A 15,813-nucleotide genomic window follows, 5' to 3' on the forward strand; every position below is an offset into this window, starting at 1 on the left:
AATAAAGCTTTAGAATCACGTTAATTCTGCGCAGCTTGCTGAGGTTATAAAGTACTCATTGTGCACTGTGTGGCAAAAAAAAAATTGTAAGGAGGAATTTTTATCACTATGTCATGGTCTCTGCTGAAACCTGACACTGTTATCAAATAGCAGCTTTTCTAGGTATTTTCCACAATTAGATGAAAAATGTAAATATTCTTTCAGCATTGGCTCCAGCTGCAAAATCTGTCTGTTCTGATTGAACCTGCAGCCTTAATTTTAGTTGTAAAATTAAGTCACTCTTAAGAGACGTAATAGATATTCTACTTCAGGATATAATGTACAATTTCCACCATCTCATAATTTATCTTGCTAAAGGCCAAAAATACGCAGATCTAGTAAAATCTTGAAGAACTGTGCATACTCCAGAATGCTCCAAGGAATGTGTGCATAACATCACTTCAGTCCCATTTGTGATCTTGAATAGACAGATCTTCTTTTTGCATCTTTTCTGACTGAGAAGTCAATGAAAGGGCATCTTTTTCTGCTAATTAGACTCCTGAAGATTGCTTCAACTCTTCAAGAACTACCAGCCTATTTTTTTTTTTACATCTTTCTTCTTCAATCACAGAGAAAGCCTTTGTGCCACTTCTGTTTTTTCTCTCGTGAAGTGATTATTGAAACATCTAACGATTTTGCTCCTTCGCTTTTTGAAAAATCTTTGTAAGTTTATGATAAACAGACTTGCAAATTAAATAGATGATTGGATGTCTGCATTCTAGAAGATGAGTAGCAAAGTGTTTTCCCAAACAGCTTAATGACTGTGAGAAGAAAAACATTTGTCTGTGATAAAGCCTGAAAAGGCTTAGTGTTTTCCCAGTGTCCTGCACCAAAATATCTGCATATTCATCTTTAAGTGTTCTTCGGGTATGGGAGAAGGGATGGGGAGAGGTAAACCTGGACTTTCATGATAATACTATACAACTTGCTGTTATGGCCGTGCACAAATGGGATCAGGGCACCGTCAGGGTGAGCTGTGCTTGTGGCATTGCAGCACTTGCTCTGAGAGCACATGTGGCAAACATGAATGAATGGATGTCATCTTTTGAAAGGTGCTTACACCTTGTAATACCACATGCTGCTTAAATTTTATATGATTTACAGCTTCATCTGGTTTCAGAAGCATTTTGAGAAACATGCTTTGGAAGTAGCTAAAATCCTTTATTAGGATCTTAAATGCCTTTTAAACCCTGGTCCTCAGGGGTTTGCATCCTGCAGGCTGCTGAGAGAGTCTTGACCCTGTCTATCACTTTTGAGGTTCCTGCTTATGGTTTTCATAGATGATATCTTGCAAGTGAAGTTGCAGCCATCTGAGATATTACCAGTTCCTGCCACTTGCTTCGCCTGGCTGCTGACAGTGCTGGTCCCAAAGCTGGGATGGCAGGTTGGGATGCGCATACACATATTGGTTACCTCTGTTTGGGACTTCACCAACAGAGCGATGTCCTGGCCAGTGACGCAGACCACTGGCAGAGGTGGGGGACAGATGCTGAGAGTGAGGATCTGCCTCTGCTAAAACCATCAGGGCTCATCTGCGAGGGCACTATGCCATTTTGGCATTGCAGGGCTCAGTACAGCAGTGCTCACACACCATTGCAGCTCTGGGCTGTGAGGGACCTGCCTGAGCTCATGCAGCAGATCGGTGGCAGCTCTGCAGAGGACCGACAAGTCTCCTGACTGCCAGTGCAGCTCTCCATCTGCTGCACCCACAGCCTTGTTTTAACTTCACTTGTTTAGTACTCAAAAGTATGGTTATTTGTATTCGGTGGAATAAATTGCATTATACATGTCTCTAACAGTACTTGTAAAACATCAGACTCCTATTCATAAGCACATGATTGCCCTTTTATTCTTCCATTTTGTATTTCTTCCTCGCTGCATTTGTCCTTCACACTTTAAATTGAATGGTGAAAACCCATTTCATTAAGATAGTAGCAAAAGTAACTAATGGCACATTCTGGCCGAAAAAAGGCTGCAGAAAACATCCAGAACGCTCAGAATATTAACATTTTCAAGACAGAATTATAAGAAAGTAGGACAGAAGCCAGATGAGTTTAGACTTCTCACTCGTTCCTGGCTTTAAAATGGTTGAAGGTGGAAATTATACGCAGGTTGGAGGGAAATGTACATCAATCTGCAGTGCGTACTCTGCTGTGAGCTAAATCTGCTGGGAGACCACCCCTGCCACCACCATGAGTATCTCCCAGCAGACATCAGCATCCTTCTCCACACCACCTGAGCTGCATCGTTCTGCTTTCATGGTCCTGTGGGGCTTGAGCTGAAGTGCAGCAGCCCGCGGGTCACTCTGGGTCACCCGGTTTTGCCCGTCTGTGTTCACTGCACAAAGACATGTAGCTCTGCCCCTCCTTTCCTCCTATGTTTTTGCACGGGAGACTCCCATTAGTGATAACCTCCAACTTTTTATATGCTCTGCCATGCACAGAATGGCTCAGTCTGTGGCTACCTGGTGGTGTTGGCCAGATTATAAATAAAACCCACAGCAATCTTCTAGTAACACTCTTCTTCACCGTGACCTCCTCACCTGGATTCAGGTGCAGTCAAACCTCTACCTCTCTCCAAGTGCGTAGGACACTGAGCATGGCATGCCCTTCTTCTTCAGCCTCTTAACATGCTCAGTTCCTCCTGCCTGGCAAAGGCCAAAAAGAGACCCAAACTGGCACTTAGCGGCTTGTCAGGCTCCAGACAGGAGTCTGAGGGGTTGCTACTCCTTGCATTTATTGACATTCATCTTTTTTGTTAAAGGACACAGGTGAAAGGTTGCTTTTTAACCAAGGCATAGCTGCTCACCTGGAGCTGACACAGCCCACAGAGTGTGGCACAGCACTCCCCGGGTGTCAGATGCAACAGCAGATTATTCTGCATCCCATTGTCTGTTTCTCTTCCAGCCTTGCTGTCAGTCATTTTTCTGGACACTGCATTCACGGCGGCTAGGAGGCAAACCAAACGGAGCAGAAGCAGACAGTATGCAATTTGGCCCATGGTGACCCTTTTCTCTCAAAAGCTGTTTGGTCCCAGAAAAGAAAATCTAATACCTAAAATACCTTATTCTACCAGCAAGTACCATCCCAGGCCAGATTTTTTCTCTGTCACATACAAAACATGTGAGATGGGGATGGGCTCCATGACACCAGTCACGTTTCAGTTCCCACCCTTAGAGCAATCATTAGCCCTCTGAGAGAAGCCGAGTGAATGTATTCCAGAGGCTTGTGAACCATTTCTGAATTAGGGACAAACATTGTCTCCAAGTATGACCTAAAGAGGTAAACAAAGAAAGCCCCAGATATGTGATACGGATGTCAACAACATCTCTTTAAGTATTAGGAACCAAGAGCTGAGCGAGTCAAAATCGATGCGGTGCCATTACTGTCAGTGCAGCTCTTCAGCTGACGTGTTCCTCTCTTTACATGCTGCCCGAGTACAGAAACCCTGTTGAAAGGGACAGACCAGCCTTGAAGACTGTCACGACAACCCTTCACTGACACCGGGCTTTGAATGTCACTGTGCGTAATAATGAATGACCAAAATCATAGCTCGTGGTAACAGTACGTATTGATGCCAATGGTTTTTATTTTGGTCAATATTTCAATGAGGTTCCTACCCGCTGGTGGGAATGCGGATTGGGAGGGGTTGGACTTATGCAGCAGAAGAAAGGAACATTGCCAAGCACTGATTGATGCTTTATCAGGCTGTAATACTAGAAGCTTTTGCTTGCAAGAATCAAATGTTAGATCTCTCTCTCGGGGTTTTATTTTGCTAGTACCTGTGGGAACCAGCTGGGCTGGCTGCCTAGAGAAAAGACAAAGCCAGCTAGTCAGGAAGTTTATGGTGATTTAAGATGGATGCTGATTAGTGATTCGCATTTGTGTGAATAATAAAATAAATATGGGGAATGGGAACAGTTGCTAGTGTATTTCTCTGTTGCTTCCCAAGAAAAGAGAAAGCTGCTGTGTATACGTTAAGGTTGAGAATTTTCCCACTGTAGTAAACCTATTTTATTGCAAAGAAGAGAGCAATACCCTGGAGAGGTAAAGATGTACAGTATTGTCAACGTTAGAAATTCTGCACTGAGGACATTTATGTTATTGAATTGATTGGGAGGGGAAAAAAAAGGTAACTTTTTCTCTGAAATATAAACGAGAAATGCTCCCTCGGGGGCAAATGACGCACTGAAAAACTTGGAACAAGGCCCCATGGGTGTGCTTCAGTGGTGGCAGAGCTACAAGAGTTTAATGTTTAAAATCCAGCCCTGGAGGGACAGAGCTTGTGTGATTTTTTCTCTGGATACAGCCTACAGCATTGCTGCTGGCCTGGGCCAAGAGATGAGCAGCCTTTTGTTATCTCTTTCCTCTGCTGGAATTCAGTCAATTATGAGCAAATTCTGAGAAAAAGTTATTTGTTGGACTTTATTGTGAATCTTTTGAAATGCTCTGTCTGCTTTCAGTGAATGAAAGTACCATGGTTTGACACCTGAAGTTTGATTTCCTGCCTTTAAAGCAGAATGGGTCATTTTTCAGCAGACTGTAAATTCTTCAAAAGACTATTGTACTGCAGAATTAAATGCCCTGCCTCAGGAAAAAGTGTCAGAGACTCTGAACTTCTTAAGTGACTCCATAAAATTCAGAGGTTAGGAAGAGAGAAACCTGCAGGTTTTTAGCCTAGCCTGAGGGAAAAGCTCATTTCTGTAACAGAATCAGAGGAGAAGACCTGGAGTCATGCAGACTGCCAGTGGAGAAGACCTCCTTCCTTCCAGGCTGGTTGATTTTCTGGTAGAGCCAGGAGATATTTGACACTGAGGGAGCAGAGTGACCACCCTGGGAGGGAGGTTTCACCAAAGAGGCTTTTGGGTCTAACCTGAAGCTCCTTTCTCTTTGGGGCCAGAGGCATCCTACCATTGAGGCTGGGCCATGTCAGGTCCAGTTGATCTACGGAGCACCATGAGCTTTTTTGAAGTCAGATTGTCATTTGTTCCCAATCTCTTTTATGGAGTTGTGTGACACACTGTGCATTTTCAGATGGCTTGAATAGCCAATCTTCTTTTCTTTCCACATCTTCTTCCACCTGCAATTGCACTTCTTGATATCTTCTTTCCTTTCCAATGATGGATTTGGGCATATCTTCTCCCGCATTTATTTCTCCATCTGCCTTCACTTGTTTGTTTTTTTTTTTTTTTTGTTGGGTTTGTTTGTTTGTTTGTTTGTTTGTTTTTTCTCTGCCTGCACCACTGACTTCTGTTCTCTTTTCACGCCTTTTCCTTGCTTCGGAATTTCTCTCCAGAAGTCACTGATCATGAGAAGAGGATTTTTCCAAGCTTGGGATTTTGCTGCATTATCGGGGCGGACTCTAAGTGCGTGGAGGGATAAATCATAATGGAAAATAGCTGCAGTATTCTAGTTCAGTTCACACAGCTCTTAAAATAGAAAGAAAGGACTCTTTGTAGACTGCAGTTCAGACATTTGTCCGATGCCATGCTAGGAAGACATCTGACTCATGAGCCCAGTCGGATGTAGCTGCAGTGTTTAGAGATGCCACCATGTTGAACCGTCTGCCCTCCCCTTTGACCGGCATTTATTGTACTTGAACCAGAAATAGAATGAAACGGGTGTCCTCATCTTAACCTCTCCATCCTCATCACTGTCTACAGTATCAGCTAAGGACACTGGTGATGACAGTTTTGCTCTGTGAATTGAAGTAAAGATCTGCATTATTTCTGCTGCAAAGCCATTCACTAGGGTAGAGGGGTACAGAAGGCACTTGGGAATCTTCCAGTTTGACTCCCATCTGTGCAGACTTGTCCAAACTGAAAAAGTGTGGATTAACTAGGACCTTTCTGGGCTTTATTTGCACCTCTTCAGTGAGCAGGCCTGAATACCAAGGGCATCAGTTCCCTGTGAAATACAGCTGCAGCTTCCCGCGGCCACCTGCAGTTAGCTGTGCGGGGCGCAGAGGGCAGAATGGAAATGCATTTAAAATGTGAAATTGGATTTTGAGACAATGATTGAATTTTTCATGGCATCCTCACGTGTCCAGCATTGAAGGTGCAAGAATGAGATTGTAAGCTGTCGGCAGAGTCCCCAGGTAGACAGTGCATACATGAACCTGCTCATGGGGCTGGCATGAGAAGGAGCCCTGTCCCAGCTAGGGGCAGATAAGGGGTGCGTGGCTCTGCAGCAGCCCTTCAAGCAGCTTTTGTGAGGGGCAGAGGGGTCTCCATTTCCACTGCTGTGAATCCGACCGCTTCCACCAGCACTGAATTCTCTCTGCACTCAGTCTAAGATAATTAAAGCTGAGATATTAATTTGGGTCACAGAGAATAAGTAATGCCAAGTGAGAACGTAATTTAAGCTGCATAAGAAATAAGGCTCCGCTCTGAATATGGGTGCTCCACGAAAATGCTTTTTAATTTGTCCAAGGCGATTGACCCCATCCATCCACCTCAAGTACAGTCCGTGCTGGGCACGAGCCCATGTCGGTCTGTCTGGCCTGCAGACGCTCGCAGGACTCCCGGGGTTCATCTCAAGCGCAGGGCTGGAACAAGCTGGTGTCACCCCCGGTGTTGGACAGCACGGTGCCATGGAGCCCAGGAGCATCCGTTTCATCACCCGGATCCGTCTGTTCGCCGGTGGCTGTGGGAGCACAGGGAACATGGTAGCTGGTGACACGGTGCCTTGTGTGGAAAGGAGGGGAATGAGGGTACCTGCTGCATTTCAGCTGGCCAACGATGAGCTGTCTGGTGCTAATGACTTCCCCAGACTACTGCTGTGCATTGGGTTTGAATTTCCTACCCAGAGGTGAAAGGCTCCTTCACTTATTAGGCTATTAATTGTCCAAACCACCTGTTCAGTTCTTAAGTGGCAATTAATGAGAAGCCAGAGCTGGAGCTTATAACTGGGAGGAGCCCTACAAAAGAAGATTAACAAACAGTGGCGGAAAGGGCTTGTGAGGACGTGAGATCTGGGCAGTTCGTGCACCTGGGCTGTTGCCACGGGCTCTGACAAACTGCAGGCCCAGTGCAGAAAGTCCCACAGGGCCTCTGCTTTAGCCCAGGCTCTTTTGGCCCTTTCCTGAAGAGCAATTTTCAACAAAGAAGGGCTCTTCTGTGTTTTGGTTCTGCATTTCCACCCAAAGCCTTTACACAGCCTGGATTGCCTCTGCTGTGTGAAGTCCACCAAGGTAACACAGCAAGGAATTTCACTGTAACATGCTTCAGCACAAGACTTGGATGTTCAACATCAGGTTAAAAGGCACATTATTTATGGGAGGAAGGATTCCAGTGCAGTTTCTCAGGTTACCTCCCTATAAATTATATTTTTTGCCATTCATCAGAGCCCTTGTTCTCTGTGCATAAATAGACTTCTTATTTCTAGCATGCGTAGCAGACGTTCTCCAAACAGCAGGAACAATGGGCTGAAACACAGGTTATCAGCAACTTACCCAGAGACACTCCGCAGATGTTTTATGCAACCTGTGCTTTCTCATCCCGTGAAATGTGCTCAAGCAGGCAGCTGGTATCTGCTCATGAGAGACACTGCTTAGATGCTGTGTTTGCTAGAGACGCATGCAGCCAAGATGCTGTGGAATTCAATGCAACCACAAATGTTTTAGAGGTAGGGAAGAGGTATGTTGAAATATTGCACGATACTAGAGCCTTTCCAGATCTTCAGGACTGCAGCGGTCATTTTCAGTTGATCTTCTTTCCGTTACATATCTGTTTAAGAACCAGAATAAAACTGTTAGAGCTGCTGCTGAAGAGGAAGAAATATGATGAAGAGCCATTTCACAAAGGAGCTGGCTAACCTGGTCAGCCTCCTGTGTTTTGGATGTCGTGTTATGGCTGTCACGTTGCAAGCCGTTTGTCTCTAGACTTGAATGGACCGATGTTCTCTCCATCAGGACACCCATCCCTTCCCCTCAACATCGACACAGCCTCTTGTCTAGCTTCACAGCTGATCATTTTTAACTAGGGGCAGGAGCTAATATTAGCGACCTTGTGCAGTGCAAGATGTGTCTGACATGGGCAGCCTGGGAGGGAAGCCTGGAAAACAGGGTTGTTCGACAAACAATCTGTATAGACTTTCAGCAGTTTTTCTCAGGGTTAGCCAAGGCTTGTACATCACTGAATTCTAAAGGGCTTTGGAAAACACAGCAGTAATGTAAAAGAAATAGTTTGTCCATCCGTTATTCTTAGGGTGGCAGAGCCATTGTTTTTAGACCAACAGAGCTGTTAGGTGTTACAGATGTGTTACAAGAGCGCAGAAGTTTCAGATCTCCACCAATGTGTTTATGTGGCTGCTACAGACAGGGCACAGCCATCTGTAGCAGTAGTGCAAGTGCTTTTCCATTCTTTGCATAAATTAGGAGAAACATATTATTTCATGAAATGCTGCTTATACAAGTTTTGGCAGAGGATCAGAGTCAAAAAAATGTATTTATTTTTTAATGCATGTGAAAAGAAAAGTAAGGGTTGGGATAAAAATTAAACCCTAGAGCTATTTTTCAGGTTACAGGGGGAAAATACATCATAATTTTACCGGTAATGAAGAGAATCCCTGCAGTTAATTATAACAACATGTTCCCATAGCTGGAGTGATACTGTATGTGTCAGCACTTCTGCTCCTTTCAGGGCTCCACAAATGGTGCCATTTTAGGTGCCAAGGCACACACAGATGCAAGATTTAAGGGGAAATCATTCTTAAAATTGTAATTTTTGGAATGAAACGCAAACCAAAATGTTGACCAATTCAGTGCTGTTTTTTCCTTGTTTGCATTCAAAAACATCTGCACTGGAAAACACACGAGCTAGCAAACTGGAGGGGTGGGGGGGGAAATGCCATTAGCACATGACAGAACTTATTTTATTTGTTTACTAGTGTATGTCTCATGTAAGTGATGAGACAGGGACAACACTGCACATCTTTGGCTTTTGTCCAGCAAAACCCCAAAGGTTATGCTTCACTTTAAGAATCTTGAGAATTCTTCACTTTAAGTGAATAAATTTACTCATTCTTGACACAGATAGAGAAAAGGGAGAGCATGGAAACTGGTGTCACATGGTTGGGAAAACCTAATGAGAACCTGCAGCTGGAAAAGTATGATAAGTATGCACGTATGTGCATAAGTTTTATCTGTATCAACCAGATACGTAACTGATATATTCTTTGAACTGATTGGACCATGTTCTCTCTCAGCTTCTGAGATTAAACAATTCTTCAACATGTAAAATAGCTGCAGCAGAACTGGACGCTTTATAGCTTGTTTCTCTCCATTTGCTTAAACAAGAAAAAGTAAGAAGCACAGTAAATTTCTGCCTAAGTATTCTGGAAAATCAATTCCTTCATTTTGTGGTTTGAAGTAATTAGTTAGGGGATATGAATAAGTACACATAATTCTTTACGTCTTGCATGATAGGCCTGTTTCCTTAACTGGCTACCTCCTCACCTCCTGCGCACTGCAGTAATCAGGGTGATGAAAGTTTAACAGATTGGAGCCAGCTCTCTTAGTTACTAACAGGTCAAGACTCCATCACTTTCCTGTAAAACTGTATCTGGCAATACACCGTTCAGAGGCAACACACACCTAAATTAAGCCATCCCTCAGGCAGGACTTTCCTGTTTAAGCTCCATGCTGGATAGGATGCACTTTATTGCAAGTCCTCATTCTCACACATGCATCCCGTCCACATGCCTCTCACTTGTATTGGAGCAGTTGGTGCTCTTCGCCTGACAATGGAAGACACGTAGAGGAAAGAGGAAGAAGAGGTGCAACTATCCTACACAACTCTCAGATCCTGAAGTCTCCCACATATTCAGCAACCAGCCATTCCCTGTGCCCTGCCACTGGCTCCCCTGTCTCTCCAGTTAAACCCCATTGCCCGGTCCTGTGATCATCCTTGGGGATCTTGAGTCACTGAGCTGGCAGGGTGCTTGCGGGCCAGAAAAGCCATATGGTTACATTGCTGTCAATACAAAACTTTTTTCTACTCTTGAATGCAAGCAAATTGTATTGCCTCACATAGTGGAGCAGCTGGCAGGGACTTAGCCACAAAAGATTGCTCTCACCTTACAGCACAACATCAGAAAAGAGCATGAACACAAACATACTGGTTGGTCTTTATTAGCAGAACCAGTGCTCAGAATGCCCAGCAGGGAAATCTGCAGAGTCCACTGTGGCTTAATGGGATTATTTGGGGTCACTCATAGACTAGTTAGGTCAAATGTCTATAGAAGTCTTTTTTGGGGATATTGTCTGTGACAGACTGCTCCAAAAGGCAGCAAACAGATATAGGAAATGTTCTGGCTGGGACGTACAAGGCAACTAAAAGGACCAGTAAGTGTCTATGATGGTGGACAAAACCCAAAGTCATCAGTCTGCTGTACCCTAGGATTTTGGGTCTCCAGTCCGGATTCAGGTTGTCCACACTTCTGCTCCACTACTAGACACTGCCAGAAATATGCCTGGGGAGGGAGCAACCCAACAGAACAGGACTAAATCAAAAAATACAAGAGTGCCAAAGAACAGGCTCAAAGTGCTGAGGGCTCCTGTGGGGCCTCGACCAACTGCTGGCACATTGGCCAGCAGCGAAATTGAGGCCAGTGTGAGACCACCCTTACCCACAGGTACTTTATGGTGCTGACCATCTAGAGCAGCTTCATCTAGAGCAGCTCATTATTCTCAGCTGTCAGTTGTGTATGTTAGATAGTAAATACTAATTTTGTGCCCTTCGGCTGTGTGCATTCTTCATACAGAGCCTCTGTGACCATGGTAAAGGTCACCCAAAATGACCCAGAGAGGAACAGTAAGAACTGTGTTTGAGAACCACCAGCCAGCGGCCAACAGCCCAGTCACTGTGACTGATGTGTTTAACTACAGACATTTGGATTTGGAAATACCTGGCATGTTTTCCAGCTCCACCGTCATCCTCTCAGTCTGTTTGCACTGTTGTCACCTGCTAGGCTTCCTCCTCAGCTTTGCCGGACACAATCTGCAGCACAATAAGTAACACGCAGGTGGCACTGAGCCATGCCAACCCCCACCTCCTGCGGTGGCCACAAAATGCAGGGGAAATGTTACCCTAACTGGCTTATCCCAGTTCATATGTTGGAGGTTGGATAGCTGGTCCAGTTTCCACCCATTTGTGCTACTAATATGGCACAGAGAACAAACAAAGCTGCCCAAATGAAGCTGTCAAAGAGTCCCCACGACACAGGAGCTTTCTTAGGTGACAACAAGCTGGCACAACCACCTTTCTGCCAGCCTACAAAATTCAGTATAATGAGCAAGCCAGGGAGAGGATAAGGCAGGCTGCGTAGCACACTGGCACATCCTTGGCAGAGGCAGCAGTTGGAGGCAGGAAAATGAACACACTGCCCCATTAGAGGCACTTGACTTGCTGGCTCCTGTCCCTGTGGAGTCCTTTGTAGGCACAGCAGAACACAGACATTCAGAGCAACACCCAGCCCTGCTCTAAATCACCTTCTGACAGGACACTGCCATTCCCCAAACTAAGAGGTGATGAAAGCAGGATGGTGTGAATCCCCCTGTTAACACCTCCTTTAATCCATTCTAGGTTTTGCAGAGCTCCCTGCTCCAGGACAGAGAACAGAAAGGAGGTTTTTGTTATGCCTGTTTGCCCCGCACTCTGCTGAGCTGAGAGCAAAGCTGGAAACCAAACCCAAACCATTTTATTCAGATAACCCACTTCAGGTGCAACAAAGCCTTCTTTTCTTCCTTATTTCCAGGATCTGGTTTGCCCTCTATTACTGCTTTATCTCCTCCCTCCATTGAGTGGTTGCCAAGGGCATTTTCTATGCAGCTTGGCCCTTAACGTTTTGCCCTGAGCAAGCAGCCAGGACTCCAGCTGCCTGGATCCACTGCAGCTGGATGCTTACACAGAGCTTCAGATTCCCAACCCAGAGATAAGCCAAGTTAGCAATGCTGAAAATACACTCAAACTGAGGCTCGTATCTGGGTCACGTAGCTGCCAAAACCACCCCCGTTTTGTTGAAACAGCTATTGAATTTGCCTCTAGAAGGAAAAAGACAGTAACATGCCAAGTGACACTAATTGTTAGGCAGCACTGAGTAAGTATAATGTGCTCCTGCAAATTATATGGGAACATTTTTTTCCCCTGTTTTGTAATGCATTTTGAAGGAGGAATGGGGAACTTGATCAAGGTGAATTCATAATCCATGAAAATCTGTGAAAAGGTGTAGCTCTTCCAGGAGAACACTTCTAGTAGAAGAATGTTACCTGTGGGTTAGACATTTGTGAGGAAAATATTAATAAGTGTTTACAGATTTAAGGAGGACCAAATCCATCAAAACCGCCAAACCCATCATCAGTCTGTATGTGAATGTTATCAATTCATCACAGGCAGCAGCCCAGCTTTCCTTTGCACCACTTGCAGCACTGATTAGGAAGGTGGAGAAAGAGAGCTCCTGCTTTGGAAATAGTGATAAACCACAGAGAATTCAACAGTACCATTTCTTTAAGCAAGTTTTCTTTCTTTAAGCCATACACAGAAACTTCTTTTCATCATCACAAGTTTAGAAAAGAGACACCAACATACCAAAAAAACCCAAATTTGCTCTGGACTGAGTTAATATGATGGATTTGTGAAAAGTTATATAAACCACTGCCAACCATACTACTGCCAATGCCTGGCAGAAAAGTCCTATTAGATGGATTACTTACTCTAACAACAATTTCAGATGAGCAAATTGAGGGCCAGTAGGTTTTGTCTCTGTCTCTTTATAAAGTCTTGAGACAAATCATTTAACATCAGCATCTGCTCCTCTTTCTCAAACTAAGCAGTATAGTATTCAGCCAGGAGGAATCCAGATGACTACTCAGGGACAAAAGAGCTGTTCAACTTAAATAAAGGTGGCAGAACTTCATGATGAGTTTGTTGCCTTTTTTTCTTTGGTTGGAGAAGAAAGAGGAAGAGACAGTGATGTAGTAATTATACTTAACTGCACCAAGAGATTTCTGCAGTCCTGAAATCATGAGTGCTTTCAAGTTGCTTGGAGATCACAAGCTGGGAGATGCTTCCTGAATACAAGGAAGAACTATTTGAAGATGGGAATACATGACACAGCAGCTGAAAGGTGGTGCACCCAGCTTGTTTGCACTCATTTGTACTTCTTGGTCTTTTTTAGAAAACCATATATGTAAGTTGTGGTGGCTGTAGAACGTGGCATATGGAGAGAGGCTGTTAGGCATGGCTCTCTGTAGCACCATGCACCTGTCCTGGCTGCAGGGTAATGCAGATTTGCTGCAGATGTGTGTGGCTGCACCGGGGCTTGGGTTTTACTCCAACCATTGACTCTTTTTTCCAGGCCAAAGGACTTTTGAGAAAGCATTTAAAATATTTTGAAACCTGTGACTTAAGCTGCTGTTCTAAGTCCAGTATAGTCAGTGGGAGACCGACTGCAATGAGGCTAGAATTTCATCTTGGGAAGGCTTGCACAGACATTTCAACTTATTAATTTTGCATTTTGATTAGATGAATCTTGTTTAAAAGTAAGAAAGTACACAATTCTCCAAGGTTTCATGACCCTTAACAAGGGAAAAGAAGAGGGAAGCAGGTTCCAGATGAAGTGTTAGCCAATATCTGATGTGAAATAATTTGGAATCTCTAGTGTTCCCTGATCATGGCTGGTTCTGGTACCAGGAGCTGGAGGCTGCTTCTGAAGGAGCAGTGGCAGCAGAGCAGCTTTATTGCTCAACAAGCAATCACACCAGTTAGTGCAATGGTTAGCTATCTCAAACCCAATTGCTCTCATGCTGATTTTCAGTGGTTTAACTACAGGAAAAATGTGCTTTGCTGTTTAGGTTGTTTTCCCATTTATTTACACCCTTTCTGCTAGTGGGGGCGGGGGGGGGGGCGCGGTGCGGGAAGAGAATAAAGAAAAGAGAAACAGCAGTGGCATAACTTCTATTTTTTTACAGTCAAATGCAGATGTAATTGGGAAGAGGTCAAGTCCACCTTCTGCAGCTGACCCCTACACAAAATATATGAAAAAATGTTGATCTAGATATGTGGATCCAGAGGATGTTGAAAGGAAACACTGAACACAGAACTAATTAGACACCATATGCGAATTTTAGCCAATGTAAAATTCACTACAGTAATTTCCCATCTCTAAAGATGATGGTAGCTTTGTTTTCCGATTTGAGTTTGGAGAAGTACAGAACACCGAATGCTGCCATCAGATCTGGATTACACTTGAAAAGAGCATAATATAATTTTATTCCTGGGTAAGTCTGACAAATGATTTGGCCTGGGCAATTTAACAAGGCTGTAAGAGATTGGAATCACTAGAGAATGATTTCATGGCCAATGGGCTAGAGGCAGCTCTGTTTTTTCCTAAGTTGTGAGTCTTTATGGATGAATGACAAAATATGTTCCAGAACTTCGAAAATTTGAGAAGCCCTAGGATGAAATGGTAGCAGCTGCTCATATCACAGACAAGGAAGAAGATCCTCTTACAGGCAAACTAGAGAAGAATTTTACCAAAAGGTGTATTGCCCCTGCATTTTAAATGTTATCTGGTCCATTTCTGAATTGTTTCCAGCCTCAGCTGAGATTTAAAATTGCACTGTTTATTTACACAGATATTCTTTGCTTTGTGAAAATGATTTCTAAGAGCTTTTCCCAAGCATGCTTTCAGTATGACTAACAAACACCTTTTAAAAGCAATAGCCACTTGGGAGTAACATTTCTAAGGAACATTTTCCCTTTTTTTGCCCTGTGTTGTTCAACCAGTAATAGCTTCAACCGTGAGGAGCAATAGAGCCTCTGGGGACAATATGCTGCTACTAACAGGCATTTTCTGTATGTAAATTTAGGAGGTCATCACATAAGAGGTCTCAGATTTGTTACTTATTGCCTCTCATCACATTTCCTCTGGAGCAGGTGCCCAATCCAGTACCTGTACATCAGTCCACAGAAGCCTGCTCCCAAGGAGGCAAATGTTTATTTTTGTTTGATTTCACTTTGTCTCTTCACACATCTCACCCTTCTTTATCCTGCTTTTGCTAACTGTTGCTTCAATGAACTAATATTTTATCTGTTGCTACAGCAAATACTTCCTCAAGCATTTTCAAAGCTGAGCATATGTTAGAATATATTGTTGAATTAGGAATTCTTTGCATAGCAACATCCCACAGTGTGTGTACAGATGGGGGACTTGGATGGGGAACACTCTTAGCTACTGCAACAGGCAAACTGTGAAAAATTAACCTTTCTCTTTTGGGCAAAAGACTCCTTGTTTAATGTAGTTACTACTTTGCTCACAACTAATCAGAGTTGCCATGACTAAAATCAGCAAGTAAGTTAACATTGTAATGATAGCTTACTCACCAGTCTTTCCTAGTCTTTCTTAGAATGACTAAAAAAATGCTTAAAGTGCTGAGGCTGTCGATCTTGATGAGAAGAAGTGTGCAGAACATCAAAAAAAAAATCTCTATGAGGGTCTCTCTCATATCACAGATTGCTCAAAACGATGGTGGAAAGAATAATGATCCTCGCAAAGATTTAGCTATTGGAAGACAACCTTTCCCTTACCAAGAGATGAAAAGGACCGTGAAATATGCTTGTGCAATAATTTTTTTTTAAAAAAAAAAAATTACTCAATAATAACATTAAAATAACTAGAGTCTATTTCCATTAGGCTAATACAATGCCTCCAGCTGCCTTCCACCCATTCTGCTGGCTGCAGGTGGTGTATGCTGGAGTGTAGATTGGCTCACACC

Source organism: Caloenas nicobarica, chromosome 5 (genome assembly GCF_036013445.1).
Source record: "Caloenas nicobarica isolate bCalNic1 chromosome 5, bCalNic1.hap1, whole genome shotgun sequence".
In the NCBI taxonomy this organism is placed as follows: domain Eukaryota; kingdom Metazoa; phylum Chordata; class Aves; order Columbiformes; family Columbidae; genus Caloenas; species Caloenas nicobarica.